This window comes from Homalodisca vitripennis, chromosome X, assembly GCF_021130785.1.
Source record: "Homalodisca vitripennis isolate AUS2020 chromosome X, UT_GWSS_2.1, whole genome shotgun sequence".
Taxonomy (NCBI): domain Eukaryota; kingdom Metazoa; phylum Arthropoda; class Insecta; order Hemiptera; family Cicadellidae; genus Homalodisca; species Homalodisca vitripennis.
Genome location: NC_060215.1, coordinates 143,430,769 through 143,452,945, shown reverse-complemented (window position 1 = coordinate 143,452,945; position 22,177 = coordinate 143,430,769).

The following is a 22,177-nucleotide window of genomic DNA, read 5'->3' as shown; positions in this document are numbered from 1 at the left end:
AGTTCCACACATTCCTTTCCATGAGACAAAAACTCCTTAATAATGCCGTCAAAGTTTATGTCTGATTGAATTTTTTCATGTGTTTTGAAATTAGTCAAAATTATGATTTGCTTTAATTCTTCAGTTTCCGACCGTAGTGCCGGGTTAGTGGGCACTTTGGTAAAAACACCACTGCCTATAACCAAACGGGTTAAAGTATGAGTTTAAAAAGTTAGAAGGAAGTATTTAAAAAACTATCACTTGTAATTTGGGACAGGAGGAGCTAGAATGGTTTTTTTTTTTTTTTTTTTTTTTTTTTTTTTTTTTTTTTTTTAGTTTATTACGATGGAAGGATTGTGAAGGAAAGTATTTTTCCGGACATTTGCCATTGTTTAGTGATACAAAATATCAGTAACACTATGTTTCAAGATCTGCAATCTGATCTCTTCTTAAGGTAAAGAACTAATCTAATACATAATTACAAACTAAGTTAAAATATACAAATCATACCAGAGCGTTGTGACACACTTAAGTCAGGAATCACAACCACCATGTTGTGTGTCAACTTCACTAACTCTAATAACATGCACTTAATAAAAAACTATACACAATACTAATTATTAACCCTTTGCACTCCAAAGGCCTGCCTTGCAGGCCATGGCGGTGCACGGGCAGACTCCCCACCAACTCCAATTAAAATACGTTAGCCTGTCCCAGAGCTCCAGCGGCCTGCATTGCAGACCATGGCGGATTCCCCACTAGCTCTTATTTATTTTTGCAATGGACGTGTTAGCACTCCACATTATTTTGAGCCAACCTTTGCGTAACAGTTTAAATGCCAATTTTAAAGGTAATAATCTCTTTATTGCATTCTTTTAACAATTTTTACATCGTATCGCAATCGTCAATAGTTTGTCAATTTACACGATATTATCTACACATTCACGCAACCTCATACTCACAATTCCTACAATCATTCAAGACACAATCGCACTGACCTCAGATCCAGCACTCTCAAATATCCCAGCGGCTTATCATGAATTCATCAACAGAGTAGAAAGCCTTGGACGCCAATAGGAGTTTGAGACGCGTTTTAAATTGATTTTGATTATTGGAAATTTTGATTTCTTCAGGGAGCCTGTTGATTAATCTGACACCAACTTCTTGCGGTAAATGTTGCGCTAATGTCAATCTGCGTTGATGAGTTCGAAAGTTGTCCCTGCCTCTAGTTTCATATTGATGAACGTCACCGCCACGAATCAAGGTGCACCTTGATCTGCAGTACATGATCACCTCAAAAATATAGAGACAGGGCAAAGTCAGCAATCTCAACTCCCTGAAAGATTCCCTACACGACTCTCTGTAATTCAAATTTTCAATGATTCTGACAGCTTTTTTCTGGAGTCTAAAGACGCGCTCCATTTTGTTTTTTGCACAACTTCCCCAAAGTCTTATTCCATACGCAAAATGAGGATGGATTAGGCCATAGTAGGCCATTCTTAAAACATCTGAGGAACAAAATTTTGCTAGATTGCGCAGAGCAAAAATACCTGAGGTAACTCTAGCACAGACCTTGTCAACATGATCGCTCCAGGTCAGTCCTTCGTCCAGAATCATTCCCAAAAACTTTGTGGAATTATTTTCTTCGAGAAGGTTGTCGTCCATAAATACGGCCGGACGCACGACTCGATCATGCTGACGAAGGCCGAAATTTACTACTATTGTTTTTGACTGATTTGTTTTTAGATTCATTTCAGTGAAATACTGAATGCATGTGTTCAGTTCCATAAAAGAGGTGATTTCCAATTCTTGTATTGATTTACTTTTAAAACAAAGAGTCGTGTCATCGGCATATTGAACTAGTTTTCCATGCTGGATAACTGAATTCAATCCGCCGACATAAATCAAAAACAGGAGAGGCCCGAGGATAGAACCCTGAGGAACACCGTGGGCTATTTTAATTTTGTTTGAAATGACGTTCGAAATCTCCACGCATTGATGTCGATCCTTAAGGTAAGAACCGATCCATAAATGCGGGAGACCTCGAATGCCACATTTCTCCAACTGGTGCAACAGTGTCTCGTGGTGCACGCAGTCAAAGGCTTTGGACAGATCGAGAAATATGCTAAGCACATGTTCTCGCCTATCCAGACCATCGACAACATTGTCCAATAGATTGTTCACAGCGTCAATTGTGGATCTGTTTTTTCTAAATCCAAATTGCTCTGGATTCAGAATTTCGAATTTTTCCAGAAAGCTTTCAAGCCTTTCGTAGAAAAGTTTTTCAAAAATTTTGCTGAAAACTGGAAGAATTGAGATTGGACGATAATTGCTTGTGAGACAAGGATCGTCCTTTTTGAAAATTGGGGTGATCTTGGCCGTCTTTAAAAGAGATGGAAAACTTCCAGTCTCCCATGAAAAATTGATCAATTTTGTTAGAGGACTCAAAATATGCTTAAAGCAGCGTTTGAGTAGCCACACTGACATCCCATTGGCGTCACTGGTCTTTTTTGATTTTAGTCTCTGTATGACACGTTCTATCTCCTCCTCACACACAGGAGCCAAAGCCATGGACGCAACAGGTACCCCAATCTCTCCTCCGTGAGACTGGGGATTCTTAAATGACGAATTCGTAAAAGCAACGGTTGAAAAGTATTTATTAAACTCATTTGCCACTTTTAATTTATCTTCAACAATTTCATTATTAATTTGGATTTCAATAGATTTGGAACTCTTGTTGGAACTTCCATCTCGAGAAAAGTTATTAATTATTTTCCAAGCCGTTTTGGAAAGGTTTTCACAGGTACCCAAGGCTCTATTGATGTCATAGGCTTTTGCAGCTCTTATGACCTTCTTATAGATTCTACTTTAATAAAGGTCTACTTTACTTATAAAGGTCTACTTTACTAATAGCTACTTTAAGTACTAACTTTGCTAATTTTTTAATTAGTTAGCTTATTTCATGTATTTTACGTGTTTTTCTTGGTTATCTTTTATTTAATGTACAAATGATTTTAAAATAATACTTTATTAAAAGGTGATACTAGGATAAATAAATAGTTTTTAATCGATTCAAAGGTTTTTATTATTCAAAAAATTAAAAAAAACCTAACCTAAACAATATACAGTAGTGTAAAAACCATAGCATATTGCTATAACATATGTATGTTTACAAGACAAATTTACCACAAACATACAAAAAATGCTAATAAATGAAATAACTTTTTTAACGAGTTACTAATAATAGTATTTGAATAAAATTTGGCCGTTAATAATAATAATACGTGTATAAAAATATAAAAGTGTAAAACCAATTGCATTTTGCAATAATAAAAATTTTTATAAATAAAAATATTAAGTATAAAATAAGTATAGGTATATATAATAATTATAAGTGCAGGAATATTAAAATTGTAAAATCAAAATTAGTCCTTAAACCTTTTCGCTGTGTGGTATAATCTAAAACAGTTACCAGCATGTAATCCCGGTTTGTTTGTGCAAGTGTCACAGTACATTCTTGTACGCCTTGTTATCCAGATGTGGTAGATGTTATCTTTGTTTACTATTTGTGTAACAGATAAGCTAAGTAGGGTGGGACCAGAGCTGTAGGACAATCAAGATGTTGCTTCATCTCCCCTTTCAATGTCTGAGATAGAGATAACAATATCAGTCAGCAAGTCTAAAAATAAAGGTTGACCTAAACATGATATGCAATTCTCTTACAAACGTGATATAAAGAGGACAATGGAGCGTTCAAGCAAATTAGTATCAGCCTGCATTGCGGGCCATTGGAGCGCAAGGACGAAAAAATTATTTATGCCGCCGGAGCTAGTTTGAGTATGGCGCTGGCCTACACTGCAGGCCATTGGAGTGCTGGGACATTCTATAAAATCATTTTATGAAATCCATTGGAGCGCTAAGGGTTAAAACTTAACTACAGAATACAGGTCACAATACGTCTGCATTTGTCTACAAACCACCAACGTCTGCATATTTGTTTTAGTAGTTAGGAAATATGTCCAGTCAAGAAATGATAAAACCTTCTTTACCATAGGATCTCCAGTAGAGTGTGAAGTGCTGGGCTGTAGCTCGCTTGAATCTTCATGGAGAAGTGATCTGCTGGGCTCATCATGATTTTTGTCACAAAAAGTGTTGCAGTTTATAACAAAATTTATATTAAAAAATTGTATTAGATTTTACTGTAAGTAAACTGCTACTGTTCTTAAGTTTAAAAATGCACAATAAAATCCACATATAGCCTAATTCAAATTGTTATACTTACCTTCTTTACTCCTGGTAAGTATTCAATAGAAAGAGGAACATTTATTTAACTCTAGTATTAAAATAAGAAGTTCTTGTACGACAACAGTTGAAAAATGTTGGCGATATTTAGTAAGTTCGTAGAAAAGTAACTGAGACAACAAGCTAGACCTCTTGCATGGCCAATAAAGTAAAAGTACTACTCTTAGGCCTTGTTGAAGAGTAAGCCTACTCTTTACCCATCATGTTAATGTTCAAGGGACAGAAAGTAGTTTGCTCTTAATACTAAATAAATAATTAGCTCTTAAGGCTAATAAATAATTACAAAGAAACTGTTACAATTATAACGAATTTAATACAAACACATGCCAATAAAGAGTACATAAATAAAACTTGATAATTTTGACATAATATTTGAGACATGTCATCTAGATCATCTTAGACATCAAATATAGCCTACCACTATTGTACGTCAGTCTCGTCCTCTTCTATTATAACGTCCAGTGAACTTTCAATCACATTCTTCTTTAAATGTCCACTTCTTTTGAAAAACCAACTATTATCAACAGCTGGGGCTACTAACTTGTTGCTGTAGATGTTGTAGACACGTTGTGGTTGAATCCTCCTCCCCGGTGGTGAATTAGTAGTCACAAATTGATCGTCATAATTACTTCTTTTCATCAAACAATATGTTACTGCGGGAGCAACTAACATTTTCCTGTGTATATTGTAGGCATGACGTGGCCGAATCCTCTTACCCACTCTCCTTGATACTGTTCGATGCAAAGTTGTATATATTTGTTTCGTGGGTTTCCTGATTTTACTCATTGAGTATTAACTATTGAAATATAAATATAGGCTTAAAAATTAAGTATTGAAAATTTTGAAATTATGAAATCTGATTGGCGGAAGGAAGTACATCATTCCTAAGAATAGCCAGCGTCGGAACGCCGGAGAATTTTTTTTAATAAGGCTGTAGGAGTACTGTACAGCTAATACATTATGAGAATGTCCAGGAATTATAATTACAGCAAAGATTTAAAACAAACAACTTGTCAATATGAAGTATATAAATTAAACTATATAAATAAAACTGCTGCAGAATACTGCATGTAAACTGAGTAGCCTATAATATACTGATTGCATTTTTATTTCAGAAGTTTATTTCGTTAGAAATGTATCAAGAGACATTTTGAATGATCAAGATCTTTTTTTAGTTAATAATTACATTAAAATGCAACGAATATATATATATATAATATATATATACAATGTAGGTACAAGTAAATACATGAAATGTATCAAAATTATTTCACATTCTTTGATTTGTCCTTTGCATTCTAATGTAATTATTAACTAAAAAGATATCTTGATCATTCAAAATTTCTCTTGGTGTGTATATATACTCTCTTTCTCTCTCTCTCTCTCTCTCTCTCTCTCTCTCTCTCTCTCTCTCTCTCTCTCTCTCTCTCTCTCTCTCTCTCTCTCTCTCTCTCTCTCTCTCTCTCTCTCTCTCTCTCTCTCTCTCTCTCTCTCTCTCTCTCTCTCTCTCTCTCTCTCCCTCCCTCTCCCTCTCTCTCCCTCCCTCCCTCTATCCCTCCCTCTCTCCCTCCCCCCCTGCTCGCTTTACTTTTATCTCCCCCCTTCCTGTCCCTACATTTACCACCATCAAAAGACACTCTATCAACACTCAATCCTACACAGTTACAACGTCATGACACCAACCCACTGTCAATGCTACCGATGAACGAACATAGGTTCAACAATTATGCTAATGTGCATACAAAGAAGTTATAAAATATTCTAACTCAACTTTATCTATGTTTAGTAGCCATGAGGTTACTTTCTTTTTATAAGTGACGGATTTGTAAACACTTGGTAACTTAAGACAATCTGGTAATTCAGGAAAAATTATATTTGCAATGTAGTGTGAATTTGTGCAATTTATGGACTTCTCTAATTTCGCTGCAATAATCCCAGAGGACACTGCCAATCTGGTCGAGTAGCTATGGCTTACTTGGTTTTTGATGAAATAAAAATATTACTGTGGTTTTTGAACATGTACATTATAATATTTCTAACATATAAATGTCTAACGTTAAAAACCTTAAATTCATCAAATAACAAATCTGAAGGATAAAGACGATTTTTTTTCAAGGCAGCTTTAATAATTGTTTTTTGGACGATTTCTAATGGTAACAGCGAGCTCTTAAATTTCCCACCCCAAGCAATAATTCCGTACTGCAGAATATACTGTACGAATGCGTAATAAACCATTTTTAGTAAATCAAATGTTAATATATTACAAAGTTTTTTAAAAATAAAAATTGTTTCCTCAACTTACTTCTTATATATTGGATATGAGCTGCCCATTTCAACCGATTATCAAAAAATACTCCTAAATACTTGTACTCAGATACACGCTCTACACATTCACATGACATACAGCCAGCCACTCCGCCACAAGTGTGAAGCCTCAGGTGTAAATTGTCCGGATCATGACCCGTCCGAAGTGCCACTGCCATGCAGCTGGACCCCTCGAAACACAGAGCTGTGTCATCCGCGTATAAAAATATTTTACCATTTGCCATATTTATTTTACCTAAATTGTTCATATATATCAAGAATAATATAGGACCTAAAGTACTTCCTTGAATTACACCGTACTGTATGGTCTTCCTCGAACTCAGCTCCCCCTGAATTGTGACCACCTGACTTCTGTCTCGGAAGTAGTCTTTAAACCAGTTCAAGGTTGTATTGTGAGCCCCCAAGAAATTTAGTTTCTTAATTAACAAGTCCTGATTAATTGTGTCAAACGCTTTATCCAAATCAATAAATACCAATAGAGCCTTCCTGTTTTTGCCCACAGCATCATGTAACTCTTTAGTCAACAAATATAAAGCATCATTCAAATTCCTATCGCTCCTAAATCCAAATTGGTTTTGATAAATTATATTGTTGATTTTTAAATAATTCACAAGTTGGTTCTTAACACATTTCTCTAAGATTTTTGCAAGTACACTAGATAAAGTAATAGGTCTATAGCTTACACACTCATGTTTCGGACCCCCCTTAAAAATTGGAATAACTTTACCCACTTTGAAAACATTCGGATAAATCCCTTTTAAAATACTACAGTTAAAAATATGTAACAGTGGTTTTATTAGTTCGGTAATATTATCTTTGACGATCCTAGCGGGAATCCCGTCAATCCCCGGAGCGGAGCCCCCCTGAGTTCGATGACACTCCGAAAAATATCATCCTGAGTGAGGGGAACCAACCTGAGGGCCGAATCAACTGCGAAGTCACCATCATCAATAACAAGCTCAGTCACGGGAGGGACACCACTGGCTAGCCCTGCCCCAACACTGACATAATAATCATTGAAAGTGTCCGCAACCTTAATCACGTCACTTTTATCAGGCTCCCTATTCCCTTCCAAAAATGGATAAATTTTGAAAGCTTCTTTTCGTTTAGTATTACCGGTAATTTCGCTAATACTTTTCCATAGGAATTTCGCGTTATTCTTGTTCACGTTCATATTATTACGAAAATAGTCTTCTTTCGCCGTTTTAATAAGGTTACTAAGTACATTCCGGTAGGATTTAAACTGAGCAATAAGAATAGGATTGAAAGGTTGTTTTTTTTAATTGTTTGCTAATCTTATCTCTGTGTCTGATCGACTTAACCAATCCTCTAGTCATCCACGGTGGTGAATTAGTAGTCACAAATTGATCGTCATAATTACTTCTTTTCATCAAACAATATGTTACTGCGGGAGCAACTAACATTTTCCTGTGTATATTGTAGGCATGACGAGGCCGAATCCTCTTACCCACTCTTCTTGATACTGTTCGATGCAAAGTTTTATATATTTGTTTCTTGGGTTTCCTGATTTTACTCATTGTCTACCTGAGTATTAACTATTGAAATATAAATATATTAAAAATATAAGTATTGAAAATGTTGAAATTGTTTCAGAATCAACGTTAGAAAAGGAATGGGTCCGTTTCTAAATTCGAACATTCATCATGTTTAAATTATGAAATCTGATTGGCGGAAGGAAGTACATCATTCCTAAGAATAGCCAGCGACATAACGCCGGAGAGTTTTTTTTAATAAGGCTGTAGGAGTACTGTACAGCTTAATACATTATGAAAATGTCCAGGAATTATAATTACAGCAAAGATTTAAATTAAAACAAACAACTTGTCAATATGAAGTATATAAATTATACTATATAAATAAAACTGCTACTCAATACTGCATGTAAACTGAGTAGCCTATATATATATATATATACTGATTGAATTTTTATTTTAGAAGTTTATTTATTTCGTCACGAAATGTATGAAGAGAAATTTTGAATTATCAAGATATCTTTTTAGTTAATAATTTCATTAAAATGCAACGAACGAATCAAAGAATGTGCAATAATTTTCATATATTTCGTGTATTTACTTATACCTACATTGTTACATATATATATATATATATATATATATATATATATATATATATAATTAAATTCCTGACATTTTGGGAAAAGCGTCACGTCTAGTAGAAAACCAATGTAACATTCAAGATTTATCAATCCCACCAGCAGTTTTATAGCACTATCACAATAAGTTACTTCTGCTATAAATTATTAGATTACTCGTATTATATTTTCAAATTATAACTTAGGGAGAAAATGTTTCTAATTAATCCCTACAACTAATGACTGTTTAAACCAAATTTGTTGTGACGTTTTCGTATTTCTATTTCCGTATCTCATATGACTGGAAACGAATAATTTTTTATCAAAATTACAATTTTAAATAGATGGTCAGGAATATATATATATATATATATATATATATATATATATATATATATATTAAGGTGTTGCAATCGATTTTGGGCTGAGTAATTATTTTAATGTTATAAACAATATCCTTCATGATACCCTTCCTGAAAACAGGAAAGGAACAAAAACTTTTTGGGTTTTTCATGAAGAATTATTAACATTTAAAGCGGTTATTTTGAACCTATAGTAAAAGGTGATATTTTCAACTATTGTAAACATTATTAATTATACAAGAAGTATTCTTCGAAATAAACTTATTCAATTTAAGTGCTAGTATAAAAATTAAATTATTATTAGTAATACTGAACAAATATCCAGCAGATAAGAGTAATATATCACTATGCTATTAAATAATAAAATGTTAAGTTCAGATAAACTTAACAATTATAAATTAAAATCAATAAACTTAACAAATTATACATATTTGCCAGATTTTTACAAACTTCAGGTATAACATTTTATATAAAGTCAAGTGATTTGTCTACTGAGTAGAACATGCCATCCATGAAAAGCTCTCGGAGCCTCTTCCTGAGGATTGTTATTGATGGTTCGTTTTAAGGTGTATTGGGAGTTTATTGTAAAGTTTCTTCCCATATAGCCAGGTATTTTTTCGTAAGAAGGTATGTTATGAAGTGTGCATAGAAATATGATCATATCATTTCTATGTCTTGTACGGTAGGGTGATTGAATGTAAAAGTTTTGGGGAAAACTGAGACGTTTCTGTTTTACAAATGATAGTGTTTAATCGATATAAGATGCATGCGAGCGGAAGTATATTTAATTTTGACAAAATAAGGTTGCATGATGATCTATTTGGGGCATTAGCAATTACACAATTTTTTTATTTTAAAAATGGTATGTCTGAGGTGGGAAAATCAACAAAACATAATACCATAGAGAAGATGAGAATATGCATAGGGATGACAAACCATCAAAATTCGTCCATGTATATGATTTTGGATAATATGAGAATGGTATAGTGGGCTCTATTGAAGATGTTTGAAATTCTTCTCACGTGAGCTCCCTAGGTGACACTGCCCTGGATCTGGAGGCCCAGAAACTCTCCTATCGGAGTGGTGTTGAGCAGTGGCTGGATGTAGGAATCATCCGCCCTAGCGGTCCTTTGATAGTTTGAATGAAAATTTATCGTGAATGACTTTTCTGTATTTAGAAGCAAGCCACCATTTCCCATTTTGTGCCTTAAAAGATTCTTGACTTATTTCCATTTCGGGAATAATATTTCAGCAGTACATGTCAGTAAAAGTAATGTCACCTGTTCCATTAATTGAATAATTGTCAGCATGTCTCAGATATTTTATCTTCACTAGATTAACAACAGACGCCTCATCATAACATGCTATGTTAATATATGACAGATAAATCAAGGCAAATTGGCCAGGGGGATTTAGATTCCTGTGATAAAAAGTATCACTGTCCTTTCTAAAAACCTCATAGTTATTAAACCCAAGTTCAGTATTAGGAATGGATAACATTAAGTTTTTCTCCGTGAGAATGATCAAATTATGTGGAGAAAAAATAATCTAAAATCAGTGATTTGACATTTATGTTTTGACAAAGAAACTGAATATTAGTAATGACCTTGGAGCAATTTAGTTTTTTTGTTTTATTTTCTAACGTTTCGTGAGACGTCATTGATAAATGTAATTGTTAAATCAACTTCTCTATTGTCGATGCGTGTTTCTAACTACTCTCGAAGCTCCTTGAGATGATTTCTCACATTACGGGTATATCGTGTAATGTAGATGCATCAATGGAAACTTATCTTGAGGAAAAATTAAAACAATGTAAGGGCCAGGTATGGACTTTGAGTCGCCGGGCTTTGTCCCACACCGGTAAAAAGTAAAACCATTTGATTTAATTGTACTATTTTCAAAAATGGTCGTGAGCAGTCGAAGTTTATGAGACTTCTTACGAGCAAATAAGGGGGATTGAGATTCCAGTTTGTTATGCAGATATCCTTCAAGTCCGGTCAACCATTTCTGATTATACATCATCTAAAGATGCAGGGTTGTGAACACCCTTGATACGCGTTATCTCCATCTTCAGTGAGTCGATCTTGCCGTTCAACTACCAAATTTAGAGGTAAATTTATGATAATGTTGAAAAAAGGGTAGCAACTTCAGATTTTAGTACAGCATATTTCTGCATACCCGTTTAATGTATCAACTGGTAAAAAGAATGTAAGTAGTAATCTTTAAATGTATGTATTCATATACAATATAATATCTTATAATGTAGCATGGTCACAATATATATTTAAATAAATATATATATATATATATATATATATATATATATATATATATATATATATAATAACATGCTACTAACAATACCACAATGACGTCAAAATAATGACATCTAATATGAGTTGAAAATAAATAAAAACAACAAATTATAGTATTTTTGTGTATATGGTGGATTAAATACAACAGGCCGTGAGTAAGTAAAACGTATTCTACCGCCAGATACCCATAGCAGAACAAACGATTCAAAGCAGTTTGACGCTCGGATTCATAAAAGGAAGTAGTGTAATTCTGTTTCGTCTGTTACAACCAGGTAAGTTTAGTTAACGTGAAATCAATTTATAACTAGTTTTAAAAAGTTGAATTCATTTACAAAGTATTAATAGTATAATAAGATTTGTAGAAATATTTGCTTACTATGTACTGTGTTTAGCAGATAATAAATGCATCTGTTACTACATTACTATTTTAGTCTTAATAAATTTCAATTATTACTCTTATACAGGCTAATAAAACAGTACCTCCTTAACTATGAATATCAATAGTCATAACAACCAATACAGAGCCATAAAAACATTGTGTTAAATTTCAATATTTTAGTGACCTAGAAAACAAGCCTACAGGACAGACAGCCCATGGTTTGGATAGATTAGATCATGAAGTGATAGGTTATTGGCAGGGGGTAGGTCAACATGTATTATTAAATTAGGGTAGAGCAGATTTAGGCATGGATAGTGATAGCTGGGGCATAGGTATGTGGTTAGGCTCTAAGCAGTGTAGAATAATGCATATGTGTTACAGTCATAATAAGTGTTCGTTTTGACTTTTGACACGTTTTATTAATTTATTTACAGTACTTACCACGTTTTTTACAGATATATGAATACTAATTCAAAAAGGACATTTTGATTTAAATTCATATTCAAGTGCCATTGGTTGCTTTTATAAATGGTACAAGTGGGATGTTATCCCATCACTAATATTTAGGCATGGATAGTGAGTGATAGCTGGGGTGTATGTGGTTAGGGCCCAGACAGTGTAGAATAATTCATAAGTGTAACAGTCATAATAAGTGTTCGTTTTGACTTTTGACACGTTTTATTTATTTATTTACAGTACTTACACATTGGCTGCAGTATAGTAAGAGGCCACCACTGCAATCATATTATGATACCAAATTATCAATTAGAAATTCTTAAACTATCAAATACAAACATTTTCATTAAAGTTATTTAAAACTAATATTTATCAGCTCTTTTTAATGTATTAAATAACAATATTGTTCCAAACTAATTCAAACAAAGTATAATCACTTGTGCGTTATTTGGGTAATAATCGCTAGTACGTATATGTGTTGTGCCATAAGCTGTCACACACATTTATCCTTAAAAATAGTATAAAGTAAATGTTTAACTGTTTTGTTTGTTACATTTTATAGATACACATAACATAGATAGTTTTTTATTCATCAATAAATTATTAATCTTTTAGATTTAAAATAGCTGAATTATATTACTTACTTATACTTACTTGTACTTGAAGTCATATCCAGTTGACCAATGTTGGCGTTGGACGAGTCACAGTGCCTCTTGTAGTAAAGGGTCACTTTGGTTTGGGGGGAGAGGGGCGTATTTAGGGATGAACTCTTGGAGTTTTCGGGTTTTGAGTTTAGTTTTAGGATTGGGATTGGGCAGGTCTATGGCAAAAATTTTCAAAAAATTCACCCATTGAGTAGTAACTCTTGGTGATAAGGAATGATTTTAATTCACTCTTAAATTTTTTCCCATCAGCAATGGTTTTTATTTGTGTAGGCAGAGATTGAAAGATTTTCAGACCTGCATATTTTGGCTTATTTTCAAAAATCTTTAATCTGTGCTGTATAGAAAAATTGTTTTTGTGTCTAGTGTTATATATTTGTGTGTTGTGTTTACATATTCCAGGTTATTGAGTTTGATGTAAAGCGAAATTTCAAAAATGTAAAGGCAAGGTGCTGTTAAAATTCCCAGATTTTTGAAATGATCTCTGCAATGAGCCCTAGGTGGAAGATTCAAAAAGGCCCTAATGGCCTTTTTCTGCCAAACAAGAATCCTTTCTAGATTTGACTCCCTATTCCCCCATAGGCAGATTGAGTAGGAGATGTGCGACTCGAGCAAGCAATGGTATATATTTTTAGATAGTTTGTGGTTTTGAAGTTTGCTGAGGTTGCGTAGGACAAAAACGCCCTTGGACAGCTTATTTTCAATTTTTGTCAATTGCTCACTCCAGTCAAGACCATCGTCCAACATCACCCCTAACAGTTCTGCTGTTTTTGTGACTCCCAACTCAGTTTCACCAATGCATACAGGCCTGTCAGCAAATGATCTTGTTAATTTGGAATTTCTTGTTTGAATTGTCATGCATTTAGTTTTTTCGGGGTTTAATTTCAAGCCATTTTTGGCAAAAAATTGGGCTAAATTGTTTGCTTTTATGAAAAGATCAACTTCCAAGACATTCTGATCTGCATGCTTGGTGATGAGTGTGGTGTCATCTGCAAACATGTAAAGATTGCTTTCTGGAATACTTTTTGTTATGTCATTTATGTAGACCAGAAACAGTAATGGACCGAGAATTGATCCTTGAGGTACCCCGCTCTGGATCAACTCTGGTTTCGATGTAAAATTTCTAATTTCAGATTTTGTTTGGTGTTGGATTTCAACTACTTGGCTTCGGTTTGTCAAGTATGATGAAAACCAGCTTAGAGCAGAATTTTGAACGCCCACTGTCTGAAGTTTGTCCAACAGAATGCCTACATCAACACAGTCGAACGCCTTAGAGAGGTCGGCATAACAGCTTGACACCGTTTCCCCTGCGTCGACTGCATCGATGCAGTCATTGAGAAAATCAATCAGGGCCAATTTTGTTGATTTGTTTTTCCTGAAACCATACTGCCTGCCAATCAGGAGACAATTTTCCTCCAGATAGGCAGTCAGCTGGTCACAAACAACTTTTTCAATGAATTTGGAAAAGACTGGTAGGAGAGATATCGGACGATAGTTGCACACCTCCAACTCATCCCCCTTTTTGAAAAGCGGCTTGATCTTGGCTATCTTGCAGTCATTTGGGAATGTATTGCTCAGGATCGAGGCATTTATGATGTTGATTAAAGGCTTTTTCAATTGATCCTTGCAATATTACACTGCCTTCATGCATAGCCCATCTACACCACAAGATGTTTTAGGGGAAAATTTTGCAAACAATTTTTCAAGAATTTTTTCATTTACTAGTGAGAAGTGGGTTAGGCTATGGTTTGTTGATCTTTCCGTGTTACTATCTATTCTTGTATTGTTTCCAAGATCCGTTTTTATATCTGAAGCTACATTTATGAAATAATTATTTAGCGTTTCACATGTTTCTTTGGGATTTTTTATTTTGAAACCATTTATGTTCAGAATGAGATTTTTAGTTTTCATTTCTGATTTGCCTCTGAAATGATTAATAATTTTCCAAGATTCTTTGGGTTTATTTTCGGCTTCATCTATTCTTTGGTTATACCATCTTGCTTTTGAATCTGAAATTAATTTTTTATATCTTTGAAGGGAGTCTTTATATGTTTTTTTGGTAATTTCATTTTTGTTTTGTTTCCATATTTCATAGTGTTCAATCATGTTTACTTTTTGGTCAAAGATTTCATTGTTTGTCCATTTCAATGCAGTTTTCTCTTTCATTTTAATCTTTTTCTCAGGACAGGCTATGTTGAAATAATGTGAAAAGGTATTGACAAAATTTTTGTATTTATTATTGATATCATCCTCACTAAATACGCTATCCCACTTCTCATTTTTTAGTCTCTGTTTTAATTCTTCCAGGTTATTTTGCTTCATTGATATAATTTTTATTGTTTTATTACCTTCAACTATGTCTTGGCCAAATGAAGTTTGTAGATAAATTGCATGGTGATCTGAAATTAATGGTTCGATTATTCTGGATTTTTCTTCTTTAATGTTTGTGATAAAATTATCAATGCAAGTTGATGAATTTTCTGCTACCCTCGTGGGCAAATTTAATGTAGTTCTTAATCCAAAGCTTTTTATTAGGTTCTGAAAGTTTTCGGTAGCCCTGTCTAAGTTTAGAATGTTTATATTAAAGTCACCTGCTAATACTATTAAGGATCACTTTTTGTCTGGTTTAAGCTTGGTTAGGTATTGATTCAGTTTATCCAAGAACATTTCCATATTTCCATCAGGGCTACGATATATACCTGCGATTGTCAACGTGCAGTCCTCATGTTTAATTTTGATTTCGCAACATTCAAAAATTTTTGTTTCAGATAATTCTTTTCCATGTTTTTTATTTTTTAAGATTTTTGCATGAAAGGAATTTTTTTTTTTTAATCGCCACTCCTCCCAGCCTCATATTGACTCTCTCATAACTGTCTATTAAGGTGTAGTTTTGTAGTTTGGTCATCTGGAGCTTTTCCTTTTCCAAGCCATGCTCTGAAATAATAAAAAAGTCCGGCTTTTCCTCGTCTAAAAATATTTCAATCTGGCCTACCTTATCTGCAAGGCTTCTAACATTGAGTTGAAAACTATTTTTATTTTTATTGGAGGCTTACTTTGATAAAGGCTAGATTTTCTTGTAGGTCTCCGTTCCTGTTTTTTGTAACACTTCTTTTTGTGTCCTGGGTAACCTAAGTTATCAGCGCGCCTACTTGTATCGGTTGGTTTTTTTGTTTTTTACCAAGCTCAGGTTTATCCATCGCGTGAAAGAAGGTGGTAATAATTCCACATAGCACGTCTTTGCCAACTGCATTTAGGTGCAGGCCGTGTTTTGTATAACAGTTTCGGTCAAGGATGGAATTTATGCTCAAAAAGTCCCACTGGTTTTCCAAGCATTTTGTTTTAATGAGTTCATTTTGTTTCTTGATCAGTGGATTTTGCTCAGGATCATCATGTCTGTAGGGAGCCTCGACCCATAGAACATATCTCTTTTTGTTTTTCAGGCACCTATCAATTTTTGTCCCCAAGTCCGAAATACTGTTTTCAGTTACGCCGTTTGTAGCCCCAACTATGACCAGGAGATCCGAGTCAGCCGCCCCCTTATCAGATTCACTTGCACAGTCAATCAGATGGGACATAGGCTTTCCCGGCATAACCTTAGTCATTACTTCAACCTCTGAGCCCAAACTTGCTTTGAGTCTACCCCTACAGCGCCTACCATGACTGTCTCCAACCACCCCAACCCCACGAACAAACTTTCCATCCCCTCTTGACCCAGAGTCTCCCTTCCTCCTGGCTTCTAGAGGGGGGAAATCCTCCATCGACAGATCACCGACGTCTACCAAAACTTCAAATGAATTTGAAGTCTGGAGAGCCACATCTACCCGATCCACCGCCGTCCGGCCCCCGCTACCCCTTCCCCCACCCGCCACCACAGTCCACTCCCCCCCACGCCCCCCCACCGCCTCCCCAGTCGACACCACCATCCGACTTAATTCCTCCATCTCCCTATCCCTCTCAGCCAGCCTTGCGCGCTCAGTGCATTTATTTCCTCCACCAGTTTGCACCTTTCATTTTTTAGATTAGTTATTTCACTAACATAACCTCTAATGGTTGAGTCAACATTCCCATTCTTAAGACTATGATAATATTTTATACAGATTGGGCACGCCCATTGGTCATTTTTCTTAATGTTATTGAACAGGGATTTTTTTAGTCCACTACAAGATTTTGAAGCATGGAACCATCTGTTACAAATATCACAACAAATGGAGTCAGACTCATAGTCATCTATTCCTAGCGAGCATGAAGGACATGTCTCGATTGTCATCTTGTTAATAGAGTTTCGGTTTCTGATCTAAAAAGTGTACCTAACCTAACACACATACACCAAATAAAATTTGAGTCAATAACTCAACACTAAGCACAATGCAGGTATGAAAAAATAACTTCAACGATACCACTTAGTATCTTAATTACTTGCACAATTTACAAAATTTACTTGCAAAATTTACTAGGTTGTTTTCTTATTTTACAGGTAAAACATATTTAACATACAACATATAATATCTGATAAACATTTAAAATCCACATAAAAATAGTTCCATGTTAAAATGTTAAAATTACAATCCTTATTTTATTTTGTATATGCCATTTCAAAAATTCAAGAGTGAAAGGCCTACTTCGAGATTGTAATTGTAATAACAGCCTACTGAGATAGGCCTATGTCAGACCTTTTTCATGAGATCAACAAAGTTTTTTTACCAGCACGTGTTTTTTTATCAGCACATGTTTAATTTAATTTAATTAGCGAAACCATCAAATTTGTAACTTTGTTTCATTTTCTACTGTTTGGTAGGAAGGATTTCACGGTTGGGAAAGATTTTCTGTGTCGGTCGGTTTTGCAGGCTAGGGATGGATGGATGGTTGTTCTGAGCATCAAAGGTTAGGTATTGGTTACCCGTTGATTACCAGGAAAAGAATTAGATGGATGGCACTTAGCTGTTGATTTCGCTTGTAGATCCTCTTGTAGATGAAGAATATTGTTTTGCTTTGAAAAACACCGGCACTTTGGGTAAGCGATCGCCCTAACCTCAAAATGGCTGGTCACATGTTATCACAAATATTTAGAAAGTGTCGTTAGTTTTCCGAGTTTTTTGGATTAAAATACTTATTCATGTGTGGTGAACTGAATTAAATGTAAGAACTCAATGTTTTTCACGGAAAATTACCGATTTACACGGATAAAAACTTGAGTTGAAACGCTAATGAAACCTCACATACCATGGTCACAACATAATTAAATATTATATTATAATTAAATTACATTGTGATATGTAACGTGTCTATAGTAAGGTTATCTTCTATAAACCAATTAGAACTATTTTTGTTTTAGTATAAGAGCGATCAATTGTGTTCTGAACTAATAACCCTTTATTTTAAGAATGCACAAGTTCCAATGGAATTCAATAATTAAACTCAGTATAAAATAATAGTAATTTTAATAAAATTTAAAATCAATAATACAGCAACGCCAAGCTATTTTTTTACTTTGAATTTATTCTCAATTATTTTATATTTTTAACCCATCAAAAGTTCACAAGTCCAGTCTTAAAATTAACAATCAATCAATCATTCAATAATTGTGTCCTTCAAGTTCTCAGTGCTAATATTTTCAACACTAACTGAAAATAAAAATCTTCACTGAATTTCAAAATAAAATAATCTTCTTCTAATATAAAATGAAACAAATAATAAAATAAGACTTCTTCTCAAAATAAAAATCAAACAAATTAAGGTAATATTAATATTTAATATATGAACAAAGACAATGTCCAACCAGTTAAACTCAAAATTGTATCAATTTCAAACTACTTATTTTCTGTAAATTTCCAATTTACAAATTATTGAATTATCCAGAATTGTCCGCTTGGCTTTGAATGTCAAATTTAGCAACTTGTTAAAATTTATATAGAATCTCAGAACATTAAATAAATTTTCTTTTTTTTTTGGTAGGCTATTCCTGATTAAACCAAATTGAACAGGAAAATATCATCAAGTAATTTTCTATTTCAATATTAAATTCTAACTTTCACAGTACCTCACACATCTGCTGAAGACTTCACCAAGTAACCAAAATGACTATTATAGATTAATTAATTTAAACTTGAGACTTTAAATTTTGAAAAGAAATTTTAATCTTAAACTCAACCTTCTTCCCGAAAAATCAATACGGCAAGAGTAGGCTATCACTTTACACGACTTCCCCCTCTGAGCACACAGCAAAGAATCTCCTGAAAAACGTGGTTGAAGCCACCGGAAGGATCTAGAAATCCCTCCCACCATCTAATCAACCTATCATTGGCCAATCAAAATTGAGCAAACACAATGTCTGAACTGGATGGTACCCATCCAACCCAGACCTGTATCCTATGCTCAATACCTAGAGACAAAAGGAAGCTTCTACGAATCGACAAGAAATTCAGCACTGCTGGAAGGATCACAATCTTACAATTTTCACTTATTATATTAATTCACAATTCTCTTAATTAAAATTAATTATAAAGATTCCCATAAATAAGTAAATAATATAGGAAGCATCCTATAGATATCATGGAATTTTGTTGTACAACCTGTGACTATAAATGTATGGGCTTTGGTTCATGTCACCTATCATGAGGACTTCCATTGCTTTAGAAAGTTCCACTGCAAATAAAGTTTCACCCACATGTAACATGAGTGCTTTGTCAATAATTAAGCGAACGTAAGTTCCTCCTTTTTTCATGTGACTAGTTGAGTTAATTAGGAAGGAGTGCACTGTTCTGCACGAATCCTTTGGATCTCCATGAAAGTCAGGGCAATGTTCTGTCAAGCGATTGATAAAGTCTGCTGCTCCTTCTTTAGTCGAGTAGAGTAATATATCACCTTCTTTTCGGTTATTCAGAATAAAGGTTGTTTTTTTTCCGCAACCGGGCACACCTTGTACAAGGTTGAACTTGGTCTTACAGGATGAAGGGCTCTCAATATTGGTATTCTTTATACTGTTAAACAATTTAAGATCATTCATCAGTTTTGTGCTGTCAGACACCAGAATTATGTTGTTTATGACACTAGTATTAATAGGGGCAGTAGAATATTTTAAGATTTTGTCTTTTATTATTATTATTATTCTTTATTGAACTTATTCTTAGAGAACAGTTCAATCGTCAGATTTTATTTTGTTACATCAGGTTAGAAAGTTCTGTTTAAAAATTCATTTATCGTGTAAAATGGATGGTCTTGAAGCCAGAGTTTTAGTTTGTGTCCAAACTGCAGCTGGTCTCTCCTCTTCAGTTCTAGTGGGAGGGCGTTCCACAGCTTTGCTCCGACATACGTTGGCTTCTTCTCCGTGAACGCTAGGCGGTGAGCTGGAAGATGGTAGTTTGCAGCATGCCGATTGTTGTAGTCATGTTGCTGTGCTCCAGTCATCACTTCATCGGGTGATTTCAGGTGTACGTAGGTCACAGCTTCTAGGATGTATAGGTTGACCACAGTGAGAATCTTCAGTTCTTGAAAGGCTTGCCTGCATGATTCTCTTGTGCGTAGGCTTGCAAGGATCAAGTTAATGAAATCTGCTCCATCGTATCCACATTGATAGTTTGTATCAGGATTGCCAGTAACAAAGTTGCTACTTTTAAAATCAATTAGCCCATAATTTTCCTTTGATTTTAACAAAATATATTTTGTTTCTTGGGTTATTTTTTCTCTTTTATGTAGGTTGTACTCCCGATAGATCTTAGACATACTGTTGAGAAGAAGTTCTTCTTTTACTTTCCATAATTCCCTCTGCTCTGTCAGTGCAGATCTGATGAAGCTTGAGGTTGAGTCAACCTTAAGCTGGGTACTGTTATTGACATACACATGTGAGGCTCTTGTTCTCCAGGTGTTGTATATATCAGATTTGTAGGGTGATATTTTAGCTATTTTCCTTTGGTTAAGTTGCTGCTTGTCCAAAAATTGATCTAAAACCTTTTACAGTTTTTTTGTCTCCAATATAAAGTCTAATGCGTTGCAAATAAGCATTACTGGAGAACTGTAACAGGACATGAATGACATCATTTTTATCTAAGAAACACAACTGTTTTATCTAAGTCAATAGAAAACAACACTAGAAATTTTAAACAATCATTAGCCAGTTCCAAAAATTTTCAAAATCTCCACTTTCCATTTTTTTTTTCTTCATGGATAGGCAGATGACTATGTAGGGTTTACCAGAATGCATGACAGTGACAAAGCTGTTGTAGGAAAGATCCCCTTTATTTTAATTGTAGATTACACTTCTTCTAATTCCTCTGCAGTTAATGGTAAAGAACATTTTTATGTGTCTGTATCATAAAAACACATACCACAACTACTAATCCAGTCATCATCTTTGTTAAGCTGTGTTGTTACTAATGGAGTCTCTTCAGGGTGGAATGAAAATATTTTTATATTTTCTAAAAAGGTTCCATCCAGGGGGTACAGCGTTGATAATTTCCCCGAGTTTGAGTTTACAGCTACATTCCGTATATCACGTTTCATTACTGATCTGATTCCCGCAGTCACTTCGTCCTCTTCATCGCTTAGGTATGCAGAACAATTTATGTTAGGGTCTTCAATTATTAAACAATGATTATCTTTTAGAATAGTTTTACCAGTGTTAGAAGTAGAGCACCTTGCGTTGCCTTTGTTTTGTAATTCTGTATTAATACCAGGCTGAGTTCTGTCATTGCAAATCATCTCAGTGTTACAATCATCTACTTTGCTGGTAGTCTGTGGGACTCTCTTACTGCCAAGTTTAATTAATATACTAATTATGTTGGTGAATGTTTTGAACCCTTCAAAATTAAGTTGCCCATGTACACTAAGACATCTAGTGGACAGTTTCTTACATGTGTCGCAAAGAACGACCTGTTTTTCTTTACAGTTTGCTTTGGCTAGTAGGTTGTGTGGAAAAATCCTATTTCTAATTATACTGTTAACTACTATTATGGATTTTGGAAACTTATATTTTGTGACACATATCTGGGTATAAAGATAGCCCATAACATCGTCAGACGATTGTGAATTATAAAGCATATCTTCTCCCTCTTGTATTATTACAACAGGTGAACTCATAGTCTCAGATAGGTTCACAATCTTTGAGGACTCTTCAGTCGTTTTAACTTGAAGGATTATTGGATCAAAATCAGGAATGTTGAATTTCTTAAGAACCATGTTAGTAATAATTAGGCACTTTGATTTCTGTTTGCCCTCTTTTGAATTACATGATGAATTCTGAAGTCCCTTGTATTGTTCCATCCCACTAGTGTAGAGCCATTTATTTTCTG